This window comes from Narcine bancroftii, chromosome 4 (genome assembly GCF_036971445.1).
Source record: "Narcine bancroftii isolate sNarBan1 chromosome 4, sNarBan1.hap1, whole genome shotgun sequence".
NCBI lineage: Eukaryota > Metazoa > Chordata > Chondrichthyes > Torpediniformes > Narcinidae > Narcine > Narcine bancroftii.
The window spans coordinates 124,461,192-124,484,362 of NC_091472.1; the positions used below are offsets into that span (position 1 = coordinate 124,461,192).

The window sequence follows — 23,171 nt, forward strand, 5'->3', positions numbered from 1 at the left end:
GCCTATCACTCCTGTCCTGTGTTGTTCCCTAATAGGAGACCCAGTATTGCACTCTCTTGTTGGTATCTCTATATATCGATTTAGAAAACTTTCTTGAACTTATTTGACAAACTCCAAGCCATCCAACCCTTTTACAGTATGGGAGTCCCAATCAATATGTGGAAAATTAAAATCTCCTACCATTACAACTTTATGTTTCCTGCAGTTGTCTTCTATCTCTCTACAGATTTGCTCCTCCAATTCTTGCTGACTATTGGGCAGTCTATAATACAACCCCATGTTCCTCAGCTCCACCCATATAGCCTCAGTAGACGAGCCCTCTAGTCTGTCTTGCCTGAGCACAGCTGTGATACTTTCCCTGACAAGGAATACCACTCCTCATCCTTTCATTCCCCCTGTTCCATCACATCTAAAGCAATGGAAGCCCAGATCATTGAGCTGCCATTCCTGCCCCTCCTGCAACCAAGTTTCACTAATGGCCACAATGTCATAATTCCATATGCCAATCCACACTCTAAGCTCGTCTGCCTTGCATTGAAATAGATATACCTGAGAACATTTCCACCACATTCAACCTGTTGACTTATAACAGTGCCTTTAATTTTAACATCCTCTTTTCCGTCCTCCACTCCTCTATCTGTTCTGGCACTCTGGATCCCCTCCCATTACAAATCTAGTTTTGTAATGGGAGGGGATTTAAACCCACCAGAGCAGCATTAGCAAACTTTCCCACAAGGACATTAGTTCCTTTCCAGTTCAGATGTAAACCATCCTGGAAAAGGTCCCACCTTCCCTGGAAGAGAGCTCAATAATCCAGAAACCTGAAGCCCTCCCTCCTGCACCAGGTCTTTAGCCAGATGTTGAGCTGCATTATCCTCCTATTTCTAACTTCACTAGCATGTGGCACGAGTCCCACTTCTGAGATCACTACCCTGGAGGTCGTGTCCTTCAACCTAGTGTCCAACGCCTTGAACTCTCCTTGCAGGACTCCTCACCTTTCCTGCCCATGTCATTGGTCCCTACATGGACCATTACATCTGGCTGCTCACCCTCCCTCCTGAAAATGACGTGATCTTGATCTGACATATTTCAGACCCTGGAATCATGGAGGCAATATACCATCCGGGGTACTCTATCTCTTCTACAGAACCTCTCATCTGTCCCCCTCACGATGGAATCTCCTATCACTATAGCAGAGGTCGACAGCATCGAGTCCACGCTGCTGAAGATCCAGCTGCGCTGGGTGGGTCACGTCTCCAGAATGGAGGACCATCGCCTTCCCAAGATCGTGTTATATGGTGAGCTCTCCACTGGCCACCGTGACAGAGGTGCACCAAAGAAAAGGTACAAGGACTGCCTAAAGAAATCTCTTGGTGCCTGCCCCATTGACCACCGCCAGTGGGCTGATCTCGCCTCAAACCGTGCATCTTGGCGCCTCACAGTTCGGCGGGCAGCAACCTTCTTTGAAGAAGACCGCAGAGCCCACCTCACTGACAAAAGGCAAAGGAGGAAAAACCCAACACCCAACCCCAACCCACCAATTTTCCGCTGCAACCGTGTCTGCCTGTCCCGCATCGGACTTGTCAGCCACAAACGAGCCTGCAGCTGACGTGGACTTTTACCCCCTCCATAAATCTTCGTCCGCGAAGCCAAGCCAAAGGAGCATCTCCTCATTCTCAATTATTCATCGAAGATCCAGATTAACTGGCCCCAATCACCCATTCCTGGTCAATTTGCATGACATTTGCACATTCTCATTGCCATAAGCAGGCAATGCCTAATCAGTAGCAACCAAAGGCCTGGTCCTTACATTTTAATTGGAGGCTCAGTGACTAAAGCTGCTGCTGTTCACTTCTAAAGCACCCATGAAAGTGTGTTAGATTTTCTTGGCATATGCACTTTCATAGTTTTATCCAAAGCAGTTGATGGCTAATTATTAATATCTATTCCTCCAATGAGGAAGCACATCTGCCAATTTGTGTGCAGCAAGGTGACACTGAGACAGAGGTGCCATATTGCAATTTTTTTCTAACTTATTACAGAAAATCCCCTGGTATCTGAAATTCAAGCAATTGGCAGCCTCAAGCAACTGTCTCAAAATTAGCGGAAAATTTAGAAATTAAAATAAATAATAAAATAGTAGACAAAAAATACGCAAGTTTGAAATTGTAAAAGTAAATTTTCTCTGAGGTAACCCAGTTGAAGATGGAAGCAAATATTCAGCCAACGGAGGGCCCTGGTCGGACTTTGCTCAGAGCAGCTGTTTGAATAAATTTGTGTGAAACAGCAATTCATCAGCCAGGATGAAGAGCTGGTTGATGCCGCTCACGCTATTGGAGTGACCCTCTTAAAGTGCCTCCTTATCCCTGCTTAGTAAGAAACACCCCAGTCAGAAGCTTTATCTGTAAACTTGGTGGGGGGGGGGGAGTTAATTATCTATAATGTTAATGTTCATCTTTCTGCTCCGTGGAGGGAAGGTACCTACAGATGTAGTGACGGTTAGATGTTTTCAAAGATTGTAACTGAAAATAAAGTAAAATACTTGATGGTTTATATATTCATGCAAGTGGAGTTTGTTCAGTGCAAGTACAGTATGAGTTTTTTATTAAGAACTGTTTTTTTAAGAACTGTTTTATTAAGAACTGTTTATTCTTAATATAGGTTTATTAGTTAGGCATTGTAGGAGTAAGCCTCAAGCAACTGGAAAATACACTCATCCGGCATCTACCAATCCCCATAGGTGCCGGATACCAGGGGTTTTACTGCACTGAAGAAATCAATTAAAATCTATGATTTATTCTACTTACTAAATCCTTGCCTGAAGCAGCAAAAATATTCTTGGCAGAGAGGCCAACATGTTGAAGAATAGGTTGAAAGAAACATTAAGCACAATCACATGAGGCAGTTATTTACAGTTTTATAAACTGGTGAAAAGCCACAATAATTAATTGCTTGGAGACAAATAAATGTTACATATTGAAAATAGGCCTGATTAATCTTCACTGTGAGTTTTAAAAAAAATCTCTTACCTCCTCAGATATTTAAACCAAGTTGAAGCTGGATTGTTTTTTTCCTCTCCGTGGAAGAATTCAAACTTACATTTTAGTTTCCAGTGAAGTCCTTGGACCCAGCTGCATTTGTTCCAACTCACCCACAAGAAGTCCAAAGGGCAGTTACAATACAAAACAACACTGATTTTTTAAATGTCCCCTTGCCCCTGAACTTCACAAACATAAATTGACTGGTGCAACTTTCCTGGCAAGTTATATTTTTTCTGCAGTATCTAATCTCATTCAGGAAGAGGCGGGATTGAAAATATACACACAGGAATTTGTAGATCGAGTTGACTGAAGGATTTTTCTTGAACTTTCCACTAGTTACAAAGTTATACTGAATACTCGTTATCAAATGCCCCTTGCAATTTACAAAAAGGAATTTTTGCAGCTACACTGACAAGAATAACATGATGATGCCAGCTGCAGTAATTTGATCCTTCCCACTCTTGCTAAATTTGATCTCTTATAATTTAGAGCAGTTATCAGTTTGTTAAAGGCATGAGAGGGCAGTACTGAACTGTGAGGATAATACCATGTGCAATCATGAAATACCAGACTGAGAAATATAACCAGATGGCAAAAGGAATGAATAAAAAGGTTCAAAATAATTTTCAACAAGAATTAGAAAAATCCCAAAACTAATGCTACTTCCTCCCTGTCTCCTAATATTCATATTTTTTCTCTTCCAGTTGTCCTTTATTTTTGTACTAATTAATTGAGTTGTGATAATAAGGTATCAAACCCAATTTGATTCCTGTTCTATAGTAATTTAAGCTGATCTCTGGATGGTTCACAATGGAACTGGAAATTTGAACAGTATCCTTGGGCTAAAAGGAAAACCAACAGGATGATGCAATTCTTCTTTAATGACCATTGTTGGAAAATATATCTATATGAGCATTGAACAGGGACAGATTGTGCTTTGAAGCCTCACTGCAATTAAAAGTATCTAAATTCATTTGCAAACAATGTAACTGCTTATGTTGTATATTTTTTTAATTCACATACTTTCAATGTCATCATCAATGATAATATTTATTTTCCATTGGGAATTGCTACTGAACTAAAGAGGCAGAAGAGAGCCATTAGATTTGGAGATGCACGAAATGAGAATGGGCATAGATGACAGATTGTGGCGATGCACAAATCTGCCATGACGAACCAACCCCGCTTGTTACGTGTGGTCAGCAGGGCAGTCGTGGCAGAGATGGCGATGCGTTCCCATCTCTTCTGCTCCACAATGGAAGTTGGCATGCGCGCTTGCATGTGTGATGCAAGTGGCAGAGCATATGCATGGCTTGGCTGCCCAGCTGGAAAGCAAACACACGAATTTTAAATAAACATTCTAGCTGCGACCTCAGAGCTCACGGTCTGGGTCTCCAGTTTGTTCACTCGATCGCATCCAGCATGCTATATTTGGTGACTCCCGATGAGTCTCCACATTCTGGATCCTGTAGCAGTCGGCGCCATAGCCCTCAAGATACTCACATTCTGAGCAAACTGGCCCCGCTCTTGGTTTGGCCAAGTGGAGGCCCAATTCCAGATCAAGCAAATTTCCTCGAATCCACCAGGTACTTCTACGTTACCAGTTCCCTTGACCAAGAGACTGCTGCCCACATAGACGATCTCATCCAAGCATGGCCAGAGGAGGGTAAATACCTAGCCTTAAAAAAGATCCTCATAGTCACTTATGGTCTCTCACGCCATGATATGGCAGCCAGGCTCTTGCATCTCGATCAATTGGGGGCTGCATGCTGTCCGTCTTGATGGACGAAATGCTCTCACTGGCAGAACGACACAACCCCTGCCTTATGTTCAAACAGCCCTTCCTGGAGAAAATGCCTGAGGATATTTGCCTCCTGCTCACTGATACTGATTTCAGCGACCCTCAGAAGGTAGAAGCTGGGCCGACATTCTCTACCACATGAAATGTGAAAATCCAGAGTCCCTTCACAGACTACCCTAACTGCCATAGCAACCGCCCCATAAACTGAGCCCACCAGCAGAGAGGCGTCCTGCCAAACTCAGAACCCCTCGGACCAGCGCCTGTTCTTCTATCACTAGTGCTGGGGGGGGGGGTGGGGGGGGGGGGCAGAGACTCGTAAATGCTTTCAGCCCTGCTCATTTCAGAGAAACAAGCAGGCTAGATGCTTCTAGTGGCCAAGGTGGCTGGCCAAAGGAACAGCCTACTCCATGCATGGGACAGTATCTCAGGCTACAGGTTCCTCATTGACATAGGAGCCGAGATAAGCATCATCCCACCCACTCCCCTTGAGGTGTGTATCACCCTTAGTGCAGCCAACAACTCTGCCATCTCCATTTTTGGGTGCAAACGCATTCCCCTATATTTCAAAGATATGGATTTCCACTGGTATTTCACCTTGGCTACAGTGGACAAGCTTCTGCTGGGAGCAGACTTTCTCCTGGCGTACTCTCTTCTCGTCGACCTACGGGGCAGATGGCTGGTCCATGCGGAGACATTCCAATTCGTCCCCCTTGAAACTTCAAACGAGTAGGCCACTCACCTTGGTGCAGTACAGACGGCTACTCATGCCTCCTCACCAACTTTCCAGCCATCCTGCACCCACAAGGGCAGCACCACATTTAGACCAAGGGTCCGCCCATTCACTTTCTGGCCTGCCGGCTGGCACCCAACGAGCTCAAGCTCACCAAAGAGGAGTTCACTTGCATGGAAGAGCTGGGCATTGTCCCCAAGTTAGACAGCCCATGGTACTTGCCACTACACATGGTACCGAAGACCAACAGCAACTGGAGACCCTGAGTGACTACAGGAGATTAAACAATGCCATCATTCCCAACCAGTATCCAGTCCCACACATACAGGACTTCACGACCAACCTCAATGGTGCCTGTATTTTCTCCAAGGTCAACCTCATCAGGGGCTACCACCAAATACCGGTCCACCCAGATGACGTACAAAAAATGGCCATTATCACATCTTTCAGCCTTTTTGAATTTCTACAGATGCCCTTTGACCTTAAAAACGCAGCCCAAACCTCTTCATTTACCTGGACGACATCCTGGTGGCAAGCTCTACGCCTGAGGAACACATCGCTCCCCTCCACCAGCTCTTTTCCTGCCAACGCCAGTTCAGCCTCACCATCAATCCAGCCAAATGCGAAGTCAGCTGACAACAGATCGATTTCTTGGACACCATATAACCAAAGATGGCACAGTGCCCCATCAGACAAAGTAGAGGCCATTCGCCAGTGGAGAGAATAAAGTAAAAATTTCTGGGTGTCTCACCTCTGAAGATCTAGACTGGGGCCATCATGTTGATGCAATCATGGAGAAGGTTTCCCAGCAGCTATAGATCTTTAGGAGCTTGAGGAGATTTGGCATATCACCAAAGAATGGAGACCATTCTGACTGGTTGCATCTCAGTCTGATATGGAGGAGCCAATGCACAGGACAGGAAAAGACTACAGAGAGTTGTGAACCAGTATGGGCATTAGTCTTCACTCCATTAAGGACATCTATAAAGAGGTGACCTTTCAAGAAAGCAGTCTTCATCATCAAAGACCCTCATAACCCAGGTAATGCCCTCGTCTCACTGTATATCAGGAAAGAGGTACACAGGAACCTATAGGTGAACACCCAATGTTACAAAAACAGCTTCTCTGCTCCACTATTAAATTTCTGGATGAACAATGAACTACATACACTACCTCATTTTCTTTTCTTCTTTTGTACTAATTTATTTATTTTGAATTGTGTATTTTTGGAAATGTAATTTATAGCAATTTTTGCATCTGTAATGAAAAATTCTGCTGTCGCAGAAAAACAAATTTCATGACACATGTTCATGACAATAAACCTGATTCTGATTCTGAACTCAGGTTGCTTGTCCAATAACAATAGAGCAAGCATATTGAAGGCTACTGGAACTACAATCCAGCATGTCAATTTTCAGGCAAATTAAAAGGAGGGAGATGAAAATGCTGTTTCTGAAGAGCTGATTAGAGATAACAAATTACTTTCATCCATGATGAGATTATGTACAAGTCCTGTTTATTAAAATAAAATACAGTAAAAGTACAGCACCTGCAACCCAGGTTTGAAACTTCTGCTGTCTGTAAGAAGTTTGTACGTTTTCTCACTCTGAGTGGGTTTTCTCTTGGTGTTCTAGTTTGCTCCCATTTTCCAAAGATGTATGGGTTACCAAGTTAATTGGTTACATGAGTGTATTTTGGCAGTGTGGGCCAGAAGGACTGTTACTGTGCTGTATCTCTAAATTAAAATTTTTTAAAATTGAACAGCACTATAAAATATTTTCTGAATTGTTTCCAGTACAATAAGCAAGATATATATGCTTGTGGAATCTAGTCACTCTTTTTTTTAAATCCTGTGTTGAGCTTAAGACTTCAACCTTCAACACCATTATTCATTTACTGCTGGTCAACAAGCTCCAAACCATGGACTCTGCACCTCTCTCAGCAAATAGATCCTTGACTTCCTCATCAGAAGACCACAGTCAGCACGAATTGGAAACATCTCCTCCTCACTGACAATCAACACAGGTGCACCTCAAGGATATGTGTTTAGCGCACTGCTCCACTTACTCCACACCCATGACTGTGTGGCCAGGCACAATTCAAATGCCATCTACAAATTTACTGATGACACTACGGTTGTCGGCAGAATCATAGATGGCAATGACAAAGCATACAAGAGAGAGATAGTGGTATCGCAATGAAAAAAACATGTTAGCAAAACCAAGGAGCTGATTGTGGACTTCAGGAGGAAATCAGCAGGACATGAACCAGTCCTCACCGTGGGGTCAACAGTGGAGAGAGTCAACATCTCTGAGGATCTGTCCTGGGGCCCTCAACAGCGATACATTGTATGGTGTTTGAGGAGATTTGGTACGTCACCAAAGACTCAAAAACTTTTACAGGTGTAGAGAACTCTGTCTGGTTAGAGGTCCCAATGCTCAGGACAAGACAAAACTCTAGAGGATTGTTATCTCAGCCTTCAACATGACAGGCCTCAGTTTTCACTCATTTTCAAGAGGTGATATCTTAAGGAAGCAGCCTTTATACAAGAACCTCCAACACGTAGGCCAGGCCCTCTTCACTCTGCTACCTGAAGATGAGCGCTCAGCTGTACAAAGACAGCTTCTTTCCCTCTGCCACCAGATTCCTGAATGAACAATGAACCACAGACATGGCCTTATTTTAATCGTTTTTTTTGCACTATTTTTATTTATTTTGTAAGGTGATTTATAGAAATGTTTGCACAGTGACGCTGCTGCAAAATAATGAATTTCGTGATATGTTCATGACAATAAATTCTGATTCTGAGATATACTTGTAGGAAACAAGACACCTTAACCAAGACTCTTCTTTCCTTTTCAAGGCATACTTAAGTCTTCAGTCTTTAATTTTTAAATGTTTTTCAATTAAAAAAATTTTTTTGACATGCAGCAGGGTTACAGGCAATTTTGGCCCACAAGTCCATGTTCCCCAATTTACACCCAATTAACATACACCCCCCTCCCCACTATGTTTCGAATGTGAGAAAACCAGACCCCCTGGGAAAAACCCATGCAGACACAGGGAGAACGTTCAGAGTCCTTACAGACAGCGCAGGATTTGAACTCCGGTCCCAATCACTGGCACTGTAAAAGCGTTGCGCTAACTGCTACGCTAAACATGCCACCCTTCACCTTTATAATAGATTTCTCAATCCCTTTATTTTATAACCACTAATTTAGACTATAATTTGTTTTTGAGGATGCTTATTACTAAGATGATTGGCATAATGTTTACATAGTTCTTTGGTTCATTAACTATTTTTCCATCAAAAACAGTAAATAAGGATATTTCTGACAGTGAATGGAAAAAAACCCTGATATTTTTGAGAAAAATCCAGTAAAATATTAATAGAATAAAAGAGAAATAAAGCAATATATCCAATAGACAGTGAGAGTACGGACAATACTGAAAAATGCACAGCTTCAAATAAAATCCTTCTGTCATACAATTATTAAATGTGAAAAATTAGTGCAGATTTACAGAGGGTCTGCATTCATCCTCAAAATTTTGTTCGATATCATTGTAGTGTGGATTGTGGAGGGTCACGTGGCCTCTTCATCTGGAACCTGGTCAGAATATGGATTGTGGCGGGTCATGTGACCTGCCAAACAAAAGTTAGATCTTCCCACCTGTGAGGTTGATGCATGATTGGCCCTTGCAGCTGATGTATGATTGGTCCTTCAGGTGCCAATCAATGATTAGATCTGACCACAGGTGAGGTTGATGCACAATTGGCCCTGAAAAAGTAGCAAAGGCAGTCTCTCTCTCTCTCTCTCCCTCTGTTTGCTGCTTCCTCCAAACCATTCGTGAAGCCCAGGCTGCAGGTATTTCCAAAGGACTGACAGCAATGGCCCCATCCTTGATCCCAAGTCATGACTGATACTGGAAAGTAGGTTTATATGTATGTACTATTAGTTATGACCATTGCTGAGCTCTGGGCAGCTCCAGAGGGCTGACTGCAATGGGCCCATCCTGGATCCTGAGCAGGGGCTACAATGGAGACCAGATTTATATGTTTGTTCTCTTTGTTATGCAGTATACTGTGCCTGTGGGTGGTGGGTGCTGAACACGTTAAACCTTCATTTCTCAGTATACCGTGCCTGTGTGCTGTATACATTAATCTGTCAGTGTCTGCCATTTTGTGAATTTCCCTGAGAGTAAATAAAGACCACTATTTGTTCATAATGTGTCCAGTCTTGATTATCTTTCAACAAATCAAACCTATTTTTAACACAATAATCATTCAAACAATACATAAAATAATGGGTACATACTTTAAAAGGGTTACAATATAAAGTTAATACAGTTGCTAATTAAATTTTAAATTAAACATACAGCACTTCCAGCTCATGAGCCCATGCTGCCCAAATAAATGAATCATCCTACAATACCCATATGATTTAAAAGGTGTGAGGAAACCGGTGCACCCAGTTAAATCTTAGCAGACACAGGGAGAAATGTACAGACTATGTCAGATTTGAACCTGGTCAATGGCACTGTAATTAAATACATTTCTGATGAAGGGTCTTCAACCTAAAATATGAACCCCATTTCTCTTTCCACAATTTCTGCCTGACCTGCTCAGTGTTTCCATCATTTTCTGCTTTCATTAATTAGCTAATTAATGCATGGAATCTTATTGACCAAAAGAATTCCTTACAAAGTCTTTGTTACCATTTAGATTTATAATACACAATTCACCTCTAAGTTGTTGAACTAGTTGCCCAAAATGAAGTAAAATAAGGTGACATACTTTGGATGTAAACATAACCAGATGCGATGGGGGGGGGGGGGTATGAAAGGTGGAGACATGGCATTGCTCGACAGGAAAACTATCTCAACTGTGCTCAGGCAGGATAGATCAGAGGGCTCATCTACTGAGGCTATATGGGTGGAATTGATGAACAGGAAAGGTATGACCACACTCACGGGGTTGTATTATAGACTGCACAACGGTCAACGAGAATTGGAGGAGCAAATCTGTAGAGGGATAGCAGACAGCTGCAGGAAACACAAGGTTGTGATGGAACAGTAGGAGATTTTAACTTTCCACATATTGACTGAAACTCCAATACTGTAAAAGGGCTGGATGGCTTGGAGTTTGTCAAATGTGTTCAGGAAAGTTTTCTAAATCAATATATAGAGAATGCAATACTGGATCTCCTCATAGGGAACAAGACAGGACAGGTGACAGAAATACGTGTAGGGAACATTTTGGGTTCAGTGATCATAATGCCAAGTTAATTATGGAGAAGGACAGGTCTGGGCCTTGGGTTGAGATTCTAAATTGGAGGAAAGCTAATTTTGAGGAAATGAGAAAGGATCTGGAATGCATGGATTGGGATAAGTTGTTTTTGGGCAAAGATGTGCGAGGTAAGTGGAAGACCTTCAAAAGGTAAATTTTTGAGAGTATGGAGTTTGTATATTCCTGTCAATATTAAAGGCAAGGATAGAAGGAATAGGGAACCTTGGTTTTTGAGAGATATTAGGGATCTGGTTCTGAAGAAGATAGAGGTGTATAACAGGTATAGGCATCATAGAGCAAATGAGGTACTTGAGGAGTATAAAAAATGCAAGAAAAACCTCAAGAAAGAAATCAGGAAGGTTAAAATATATGATATTGCTTTGGCCGACAATGTGAAGGAAAACCCAAAGGGTTTCTACAAGTATATTAAAAGCAAAAAATTAGTAAGGAACAAAATTCATCCCCTTGAATATCAGGGTGGTCGGCTTTGTAGGGAGTCGAAGAGATGGGGAGATCTTAAATTTTTCTTTTGCATCAGTATTCACTCAGAAAATGGGAACAGAGTCGTGGGAAGTAAGGAAAACATGCTGTGAAGTCATGAAACATATACAGATGAAAGAGGAGGATGTGCTTGCTGTCTTAAATCCCTAGAACCTGACAGGATATTCCCTCAGACCTCAAAGGAGGCTACTGCAGAAATTGCAGGGGCTCTGGCAAAAATATTTAAAATGTCCTTAGCCACGGGTGTGGTGCCGGAGGATTGGAGGGTAACTCATGTTGTTCCACTGTTTAAAAAATGGCTGGAAATTATAGGCCAATGAGCCTGATGTCAGTGGTAGGTAAATTATTGGAAGGTGTTATAGGAGGCAAAGAAGGTTATCAAAGCTTGCAAAGGAATCTAGACCAGTTGGAAAAATAGGCTGAAAAATGGCAGATGGAATTTAATGCAGCTAAGTGTGAGGTGTTGCATTTTGGAAGGACAAACCAAGAAAGGACTGTGGTGCACTGTTAGCCAGAATCAGACACACACAAGGTAAAGACTGTACAACAGGCTTTAATCCACAAAGACTTCCACAGAGCCAGGCTGGCAGTAGCTGCAGTAACTCTGAATGAGCTTCGGGAGGCCGGCGCAGGCTTATATTACGGAGGGTGATTGACACCCGACTGGGTGGGGCTTGATCCCTTTAGGCCAACTGATTGACAGTCGGCCAGGTGTTGTCCTGTCCCCTTACACTCCTGCAGGTACAGGTGTTGCCCCCTGCAGTAGGCCGGTGGTGTTCCACCACAAGGACATGCATGGTTAATGGTAGGGCACTGATGCAGGCAGCACTCCAGTTGAACATTGTTAGGATGATGGCCAGTAGCCTTGCCCTTCACAGGAAGTGTAGGAGCTTCTGTATCTCCTGACTAATAAGGTGTTGTGGGTCCAGGTGTGGTAATATGTAATTACACCACTATGTCACCAGGGGTCATCCCGGTGGCTTTGTATATAAAGCAGTCCAGAGCTACAGTCTAGCCTTCCAGGTTCGTCTTGCAGAGAGGCAAGACCTCTTAGTGTACATATTAGTTTATTAAAGCTGTCTTATACTCGCACTGCTGGTGTGGTTATTGTCAGTAAAATTTAATAAACTAATATCTGCTCCAACGCGCATTGCCGACCACCTGGAGACTCTTCCTGAGGAATGGAATCCAGGGACGACCAGCACGCATCTGCATCCAAGGACTGAGACGGGGAGGGACCACTGTACTGGAATCGTGGTGGAATGTGTGGAAGACCACAGAAGTACGATAGGGCAGGTAAGAAACAGCCAAGAACCCTGTCTGCCCGTGGGTTCACTGGTACAGGTGCCACCGACCCTAAACCCCAGTCTGATCAGAAAGGGACCACTACAAGTGTGGGTTGAAGGATCTCCACAAGTTGTGCTCCCGATCGCCATGTACGATAGGGCAGGTAAGAAACAGCCAAGACCCCTGCCTGCCTGTGGGTTCACTGGTACAGGTGCCACCGACTCTAAACCCCAGTCTGATCAGAATGGGACCATTACAAGTGTGGGTTGAAGGATCTCCACAAGTCGTGCTCCCGATCGCCATGTATGTGCAAAATTCCCGACCATTCCAGACCCAGGGAAAGCAGACACCGCTACCGTCACTCCCCCAGCAGCAATTTCCCCACTACCACAGAGACCTGATGCTAACGCGGGGATCTCCCCTAAGCCTGCTGCAAACATCCCAAAGCCAGAGACTCAGCCAACAGCCCCAAGCACCCAGGTTACTCCTCCATCAGACACAAGCCCCACAGAGGCTCTACTAGCAGCTCCCAGTATCCCAGGGTCCACAATTACTACAGCTAGACCCAGAGACCACGTGGAGACAGGGAACGATCCCCGAGGTGCCCCTACATTACCTAAGGGACCAGAGACTGCAGCTTAGCCATGCGCTGCGACCAGCCAGGCTGCAGCTTGACCCCAGAAATCCCGGAGCCAGCACGCACTTCGGCCGCTGGCAGAGAGGCTTTCTGAATTACATGGAGGGTGTTGAGGCATCGGATAAAGAGCTATTAATGCTGCTGTTAGCGCAGCTGGGATACCACCCTTACTCCCTTATACAGGATGCCAGGTCCTACCAAGAAGCAATGAGGACTTTACAGAGCCATTACAGTAAGGGGAAAAGTGAACTCCACTCCCGGTACAGGCTCATGATCAGGTCACAACAAGTAGGGGAGACTTTATACTCTCTCTGAAAGACCTGGCGAGAGGCTGCAACTTTAAAGCAGTATCAGCTCAGGAGTATGCGGAGGACCTTATTAGGGACAGAATTGTTGTGGGCATATGGTCCACTGAGACGAGACATCGATTGCTGGAGAAAGAAATGTTGGGGCTAGATGAGGCAGAGTCTATTGCAGAAGCTTTAGAAAGGACCAGGAAAGAATTGGAGGAGTACTCACAGGACCCTGGGGCTGGGACAAACATCACACTGCTGGACTCTCTAGCCCCACGAAAAGAAAAGTATGGTGCCTCACAGGAATTCACAGCAGCAGCAGCACCTTGAGGGTCCCAAGTGCTTTTTCTGTGGACAAAGAAAGCACCCCAGAGCCCTCTCCCTGCCAGAGAAAATGTCTGTTCCAACTGTGGAAAACGTGGGCTCTCAGCGAAGTGTGCCTTGCAGATGTAGGCAGCCTCCAAGAACACGGTGCGGGCTTCACACTCTACTAGTCTGGCAAGCCTATGGATGAACGACGCCTATCTGGTGTAGGCTTCATGGTCAAAACTCCATTGCCTCCAAACTCAAAAACCTCCCGACAGGCCACTCTGACCGGATCATGTCAATGCAACTCCCCCTTCAAAACAAGCGACGTATCACTCTCATCAGTGTCTATGCTCCAACCCTTCAGGCGGAACCAGCAGAAAAGAACAAGTTCTACACTGATCTGCGCAACCTCATCCAACGCACCCCTACAGCCGACAAGGTTGTCATCCTTGGCGACTTCAACGCTCGCGTCGGCAAAGACTCAGAAACCTGTCCAGGAATCCTTGGCAAGCATGGTGTCGGCAAGTGCAACGACAACGGGAGCCTCCTGTTGGAACTCTGCGCAGAACAGCGGCTTGTCATTACTAACACCCTTTTCCAGCAGAGAGACAGCCTGAAGACTACCTGGATGCATCCCCGATCCAAACACTGGCACCTCCTGGACTACGTCCTGGTGCGAGAAAGAGACAAACAAGATGTGCTCCACACCAGGGTCACGCCCAGCGTGGAATTTCACACTAACCACCAGCTTGTTCGCTGCAAGCTCAACCTTCACTTCAAGCCAAAGTTCAAGAACAGTGGTGCCCCCAGAAAGAGGTTCAATGTTGGAAACTTGCAGTCAGACGTAGTGAGAGGAAACTTCCAGGCAAACCTCCAAGCAAGGCTCAAGGATACAAATTCCCTCACGGACACGTCTCCTGAAACCCTCTGGGATCAGATGAAAGCGGCCATACTGCAATCCACTGAAGAGGTACTGGGCTTCTCCTCCAGGAAAAACAAGGACTGGTTTGATGAAAACAACCAGGAAATCCAGGAGCTGCTGGCAAAGAAGCGATCTGCCCACCAGGCTCACCTTGCAAAGCCTTCCTGGCCAGAGAAAAAACGAGCCTTCCGTCTCGCATGCAGCCACCTTCAGCGCAAACTCCGGGAGATCTAAAATGAGTGGTGGAGAAGCCTCGCGAAACGAACCCAGATTAGCGCCGAGATTGGCGACTTCAGGGGTTTTTAAGAGACACTAAAGGCGGTGTACGGCCCCTCATCCCAAGTCCAAAGCCGTCTGCGCAGCTCAGATGGCGAAGTCCTCCTCAGCAACAAGATATCCATCCTCAATCGATGGTCAGAACACTTCCAATCCCTTTTCAGTGCCAACCGCTCAGTCCAAGAATCCGCCCTGCTCCAGCTCCCTCAACAACCCTTGAGGCTAGAGCTGGATGAGGTCCTTACCCGGGAAGAGACATATAAGGCAATTAAACAACTGAAAAGTGGTAAAGCAGCAGGAATGGATGGAATCCCCCCCCACCCCCCCAGAGGTCTGGAAGGCTGGCGGCAAAGCTCTGCATACCAAACTGCATGAGTTTTTCATGCTCTGCTGGGACCAAGGAAAGCTGCTTCAGGATCTTCGTGATGCCATCATCATCACCCTGTACAAAAACAAATGCGAGAAATCAGACTGCTCAAACTACAGGGAAATCACGCTGCTCTCCATTGCAGACAAAATCTTCACTAGGATTCTCCTTAATAGACTAATACCTAGTGTCGCCGAAAATGTCCTCCCAGAATCACAGTGTGGCTTTCACGCAAACAGAGGAACTACTGACATGGTCTTTGCCCTTAGACAGCTCCAATAAAAGTGCAGAGAACAAAACAAAGGACTCTACATCACCTTTGTTGACATCACCAAAGCCTTTGACAGTGTGAGCAGGAAAGGGCTTTGGCAAATACTAGAGTGCCTCAGATCCCCCCCAAAGTTCCTCAACATGGTTATCCAACTGCACGAAAACCAACAAGCTCGGGTCAGATACAGCAATGAGCTCTCCAAACCCTTCTCCATTGACAACGGCGTGAAGCAAGGCTGCGTCCTCGCACCAACCCTCTTTACTATCTTCTTCAGCATGATGCTGAAACAAGCCAATAAAGACCTCAACAATGAAGACAGTGTTTACATCCGGTACCGCACAGATGGCAGTCTCCTCAATCTGAAGCGCCTGCAAGCACACACCAAGACACAAGAGCAACTTGTCCGTGAACTACTCTTTGCAGATGATGCCGCTTTAGTTGCCCATTCAGAGCCAGCTCTCCAGCGCATGACGTCCTGTTTTGCGGAAACTGCCAAAATGTTTGGCCTGGAAGTCAGCCTGAAGAAAACTGAGGTCCTCCATCAGCCAGCTCCCCATTATGACCACCAGCCCTCCCACATCTCCATCGGGCACACTGAACTCAAAACGATCAACCAGTTTACCTACCTTGGCTGCACCATTTCATCAGATGCAGGGATCATCAAAGAGATAGACAACAGACTCGTCAAGGCAAATAGCGCCTTTGGAAGACTACTCAAAAGAGTCTGGAAAAACAACCACCTGAAGAAACACACAAAGATCAGTGTGTACAGAGCCGTTGTCATACCCACACTCCTGTTCGGCTCCGAATCATGGGTCCTCTACCGGCATCACCTACGGCTCCTAGAACGCTTCCATCAGCGCTGTGTCCACTCCATCCTCAACATTCATTGGAATGACTTCATCACCAACATCGAAGTACTCGAGCTGGCAGAGTCCGCAAGCATCGAATCCATGCTGCTGAAGACCCAACTGCGTTGGGTGGGTCACGTCTCCAGAATGGAGGACCATCGCCTTCCCAAGATTGTGTTCTATGGCGAGCTCTCCCCTGGCCACCGAGACAGAGGTGCACCAAAGAAGAGGTACAAGGACTGCTTAAAGAAATCTCTTGGTGCCTGCCACATTGACCACCACCAGTGGACTGATATCGCCTCCAACCGTGCATCTTGGCGCCTCACAGTTCGGCGGGCAGCAACCTCCTTTGAAGAAGACCGCAGTGCCCACCTCACTGACAAAAGACAAAGGAAGAAAAACCCAACACCCAACCCCAACCAACCAATTTTTCCTTGCAACCGCTGCAACCGTGCCTGCCTGTTCCGCATCGGACTTGTCAGTCACCAACGAGGCTGCAGCAGTCGTGGACATACCCCTCCATAAATCTTCGTCCGCGAAGCCAAGCCAAAGAATATGCAAAAGTCTGCAGAAGCCCCAAGGCTACAGCCAAGGCCCATTCTTATGCTAATGAGAGGCAGGAAAGCTCTTCTTTCTGCACAGACAAACAGAAAAAGAAGAATGCCACGTGCAGCCGGCCATCTTGGACAAATGCTACAGAGCAGAGAACACAGTCTTCAGGAGATGAATATGATGCCAAGTGTCATGATAATGAATATGCATGATATGTATGAACCTGACCGGAAGTCAGATGGTATGCACTGGAGGTGAAAAGTGCAGGATGATGAAATAAGGGAAGCAGGAAAATAAAGACACAGAGATGTTCAACTGGTAAAGCATGTGGTGATGGTGTTATTAATTTCACATTTCGGGCCACAAATGTGACATTGGCGACGAGGATAAACATTTTGGATTGTAAATGTGATAAACATTTTGGATTTTGAATCGGTGGCTTTGAGCTGGAAGGTTTCTTAATGGCAGTCACAGGAGCTGAATTTCTAACACTTCGAGGTGTTCCTCATTTTGACCTGACGGATGATGCAAGCACTGTGAGTGTGAAGTAGAAGGCATGGCTGGAAGAATTTGAAGCCTACGCCGACAGTCGTGGCCTATTTCTCGATAGCAGTACGGCGGAACAGAGAGCGCAGCGGAGGGCGTTACTTCTCTTCACCGCAGGACCCACAGTTCGGGAAACTTTTAAGACGCTTTTGAATACTGGAAGGAAGGAGGAATACCAGAAAGCTGTAGATGCATTGAATGCACACTATGTGGTGACACCGAATGCTACATTTCAACGCCATTTGTTTCGCAAAACAAAACAAAAGATGGAGAAACGGTCGCCCAGTACGTGACGAGATTGCGACAACTGGCTGTTGGATGCAATCACGTGGTAGCTGATTTGGACAACCAGTTATTGGATCAAGTTGTGCAGCACTGCAGATCAGACAAACTCAGAAGGCGACTGCTAGAAAAAGGGGGTGAGTTGATACTTACCAATGCTTTAACAATGGCTGCTGCATTAGAGGCTGTTGAGGGGCAATTTCATACCATGAAACTGAAAAACAACTCAACCCAGCCCAGTAAAGACAAAGTTGGTCAACAAGTAAATAAGCTCTCACATAGCCATAGCCAGCCAAGAAATATGCCGACACATGACTTGGAGTGTTATAGATGTGGAAACAGAGGTCATTTTGGAAAAGACCCATGCTGCCCAGCAAAAGGCAAAGTTTGTAAAAAGTGTGGAGGTAAGGACCACTTTGCAAAGAAGTGCAAAAGCAAGTCAAATGCAAACCAGAATGGGAAGAGTACAGCTTCTAAGGGCAAAGCTTGGGAAAGGAAAGTATCTTGGAAAGAAAGGCACTATTCGCCATATAGAAGGTGATCCAGAAAGTGACGATGATGATGACAACCAGGATGGGCAGAAATACTATCAGTTTACATTGAATGATGTACATCATGAGAAGGTCCCAGTGATAATTGGTGGTGTGACAGTTCCGGTCATTGTAGACTCAGGCAGTGATAGTAATGTAATTGACCGACACTTATGGGAAAAATTGAAAAGAAAAAAGATAATTTTTACATCAAAGAAGTGTTCAAAGAAACTGTATCCATACACAGCAACCAAGCCATTGCAGACTATTGGATGTTTCACTGCGACTGTTGAAGCTGGTGACAAGTACACTGAAGCAGAGTTTGTTGTCATAGACGAGAGGGGAGAACCATTGCTTAGTAGACGCACAGCGCAAGATCTGGCAATACTTCATATTGGAGCTCGTGTCAATTCAGTTCAGTCATACGAGGATATGAAGCAAGAATTCCCCACAGTTTTCCAGGGAGTAGGAAAGCTGAAAGGTCGACAACTAAAGCTAACAGTGGACAAAACGGTCAAACCCAAGGCGCAACCAGTGCGCAGAACTCCATTTGGACTTCGTGGGAAAGTCGAGGCCAAAATCAAAGAGTTGATCGAGCAAGACATTATTGAACCTGTAGAACATTCAACACAATGGGTCAGCCCAGTAGTGATCGTGCCCAAACCAAATGGTGACATGAGACTGTGTGTTGATATGAGGATGGCCAATGAAGCTATAATTCGAGAATGACACCCCATACCAACAGTGGAGGAAGTACTTCAGGAGTTAACTACCAGTCAGGTGTTCTCAAAAATTGATTTAAAATGGGGCTATCATCAATTAGAGCTGGACCCAGAATCCAGGGACGTGACAACATTTGTGACTCACTGTGGATAGTACTGGTACAAGAGACTATTGTTCGGCATCAATGCAGCTCCTGAGATCTACCAGTATGAAATCCATCGAGTGATTCAAGGCATTCCTGGAGTTGCCAACATTTCTGATGACATCATAGTTCATGCGGCTACAAAGGAAGAGCATGACAGACGGTTGAGGCGTGTGCTATCCAGACTACAGGGGGCAGGCCTTACTGTGAATGGAGACAAATGCCAGTTTGGTGTCTCAGAGATGGACTTCATGGGACACAGGCTTACACAGGAAGGACTGAACCCAGCTGATGCCAAGGTGAAAGCTGTTGCCAATGCACGTGAACTCCAGAATGCAACGGAGGTGAGGAGCTTCTTGGGATTGGTTAATTATTGCCCAAAGTTCATCCCTAATTTTGCTACACTGGCAGAACCACTGAGGAAACTAACCAGGAAAGGTGTACCATTCCATTTTGGCTCTGAGCAGAAGGAAGCATTCACAGCTTTGAAACAAAGTCTGACGAATGCCGATACTCTTGGGTATTATGATCCGGCTGCACCAACCAAAGTCATAGCGGATGCTAGTCCCGTTGGTTTAGGAGCCGTGTTGGTCCAGATGCATGATGTGGGTCCAAGAATCATTGCCTATGCCAGCAGATCTTTGACAGATGTGGAAAGGAGATATTCTCAGACAGAGAAAGAAGCACTCGGACTTGTATGGGCCTGCGAGAGATTCCATGCATATTTGTATGGCATTGAATTTGAACTCATCACGGACCATACACCATTGGAGGTGATCTATGCTGCCAGGTCCAAACCGTGTGCCAGGATAGAACGATGGGTGCTCAGACTCCAACCGTACAAGTACAGAGTAGTTCACATTGCCGGGAAAGCAATCATTGCTGATCCGCTGTCCAGATTGTTGAAAGATGGATGCCCACAATCCAAGTCAGAACTGGGGACAGAAGCAGAGAGCTTTGTACGCTTCATAGCTATTCAGTCGACACCGGAAGCTGTGACAACGAGGGAAGTCGAGAGAGAGTTCAAACATGACCCAGAACTCATGGAAGTTAGAGAATGTATCCAAAGTGGACAATGGGACAAATGCATTCACAAGGCATATATTCCCATTAGAGACGAACTTTGTTGCATCGGGCAGTGTGTATTGAGGGGGTGTAGATTGGTGATACCACAGAGGTTGAGACCGAAGATCGTATCATTAGCTCATGAAGGACACCTAGGTATTGTTGGTACCAAGCAAAACCTCAGGAGTAAAGTATGGTGGCCAGGTTGTGATAAAGACGCAGAGAAATTCGTCAAAACCTGCCATGGGTGTCAACTCACAAGTAGGAGTAATCCTCCAGAGCCGATCCGGAGTACGCAACTCCCGACAGGACCATGTAGCTGTTGATTTTCTCGGACCTTTACCAACTGGTGAGTCAATCATGGTAGTGGTAGATTACTACAGCAGATACTATGAGTATTCTGTGATGAGGTCAATGACCACTGAAAAAACAATACAAGCATTGGCAGAGATCTTTGCGAGATATGGATTGCCTGTTACGCTATACTCTGACAATGGTCCACAGTTCATTTCAGAGACATTTGCTGAATACTTGAGGACCACAGGTATCCACCATCATAAAGTAACTCCTAAATGGCCGCAAGCCAATGGGGAAGTAGAGAGACAAAATCAGTCCATCGAAAAACGATTACGGATTGCTCATGCAGAAGGACAGAACTGGAGAGAAGCATTGCTATCCTATGTAGCTGTCTATCGGGCAACGCCTCATGCAACAGGAAAAAGTCCAGCAGAAGTACTTTTTGGGAGGAAAATCCACACAAAAATGCCCGAAATAAAGGAAATCAGGGATGACCAGGAGATGAGGGACCACGATGCTGAAAAGAAGGGAGCAGCAAAGCTGTATGCAGACTCGAAGCATGGGGCCAGGTACTCAGACTTCATGCCTGGAGATAATGTTCTGGTGAGGCAAGAGAGTGGTGGTAAGCTAGACATACCTTATTACCATCAACCCTACATAGTTGTATCCAGAAGTGGCAGTATGGTGACAGTCAAGTCTCCAGTTGGAGAACTGTACAAAAGAAACGTGTCTGGTGTCAAAAAGTACCAATCCAGAGCGACACCGAGTGAAGTGGTTGGAAGTCCAATATGAGATGCTCAACCTGAGGGACCAGATGATGTTCCAGAGGTAGTTACCAGCATTCCCGATGAAGTGGCCAGAGTACCAGAAACACCAGAGGCCGCAGCGAGCAGTGTTTCTGGTGCTGAGGGTGAACAACCAAGTTGCGACAGTAGCATTGCAGGAAGGCCGAGACGGGATAGGAAAACACCTAAACGATATGAAGATTTTGTGCCATATTTCTAATCGTGCCCGCATTATCACGAAAGTGAAAGTTTGTGATAGTTGGAATGAGTTTCAATGAAGCGCAGTAATGTTACTCACCAAGGAAGAGAAATGATAATGGGAACATCATTTGGACAGTGATTTGATCAATACATTATAAAGTACATGTATGAGTGCTGTATGAATTGCATTTTTGTTTAGTCGATTATTTGGTATTAAATGAAAAAAAAAGTATTGGAATTTAAATGTTTACATTTTGCATATGAGATGAGCATTGTATTAGTATAATTAAAGAAGAACAGTTGAGCTATTATATTACATTTGGTTATAACATGTTTATGTTACATTTTGTGAAGAGGGAATTTGAAGTTGTTTTTGTTTTGAATTTGAAGTTGTTTGTTGGTTCAGAAGGCAGAAAAATGATATTGATGGTGTTAAAGTGTTTACATTTAAACATAAAGATATAAAGTTTATTTCTGGTGAAAGGAGGGATGTCATGATAATGAATATGCATGATATGTATTAACCTGACCGGAAGTCAGATGGTATGCCCTGGAGGTGAAAGGTGCAGGATGATGAAATAAGGGAAGCAGGAAAATAAAGACACGGAGATGTTCAACTGGTAAAGCATGTGGTGATGGTGTTATTAATTTCACATTTCGGGCCACAAATGTAACACCGAGTACTATCGGATGGAAGGACACAAAGGGCACGCCAGACTTGCTTCCTGATGCATGAATCACACGAGTCCACACAATTTATCTGATGCCACTGTGTGTATCAAAATTAATGATGTGAGGATAAATTGCTTAATAGATAGTGGAAGCACTGAAATTTTATTGACCAGTGGTTAGTCAACCGGCTTGCCCTCTCCACACGCCCGAGTGAGCACTGGATCCTGTTAGCATCCAGCAGCCTTGAGGCTGAGGTAAAACAGTTTTGCAGGGTTATTCTAGAAATCTAGGGCACAAAATACGAAGGGTTCAAATTACTAGTACTCCCTCACCTCTGTGCCCCGGTACTATTGGGGTTAGATTTTCAGTGCTAGTTAGAAAGCATTACAATAGTGCACAACAGGCCTCATCCCCCACTACGCCTTACGAAGAAACTACACTGCAGCCTGTCTGTCCTGAACATAGAACCCCCTCCGCTGTTCACACACCTGACCCCAGAATGCACACCAATAGCCATAAAGAGCAGGAGTTTCAGCCCGAGGGACAGAGCCTTCATTAGGACAGAGGTCCACAGGCTGCTACAGGAGGGCATCATAGAGCAGAGCACCAGCCCCTGGAGAGCCCAGGTGGTTGTAGTAAAGTTAGGAGAAAAACTGCGCATGGTAGTGGATTACACCCAGACAATCAACAAATTTACACAACTAGATGCCTACCCCCTGCCAAGCATAGCAGACATGGTCAACAACATTGCGCAGTATAAGGTGTTCTCCACCAAAGACCTGAAGGCAGAAACCACCCATGAG

The 23,171-nt window shown here is 45.0% G+C and overlaps 1 protein-coding gene across 10 annotated transcripts in view; it reads right to left on the reverse strand.

The window, feature by feature from the left end:
• The window catches only part of acacb (acetyl-CoA carboxylase beta), a 203,348-nt gene that overhangs the window by 163,230 nt on the left and 16,947 nt on the right, over positions 1–23,171 (reverse strand). Inside the window, exon 1 of one of the 10 annotated variants that reach the window (XM_069932709.1) lies at positions 3,030–3,113. The exons of 8 other annotated variants lie outside the window; for them this stretch is intronic. The gene's annotated coding sequence lies outside the window, so the exon portion shown is untranslated. Of the gene's footprint in view, positions 1–3,029; positions 3,114–23,171 lie in introns of those variants that run through there. One more of the 10 variants, XM_069932711.1, reaches the window with a different exon arrangement.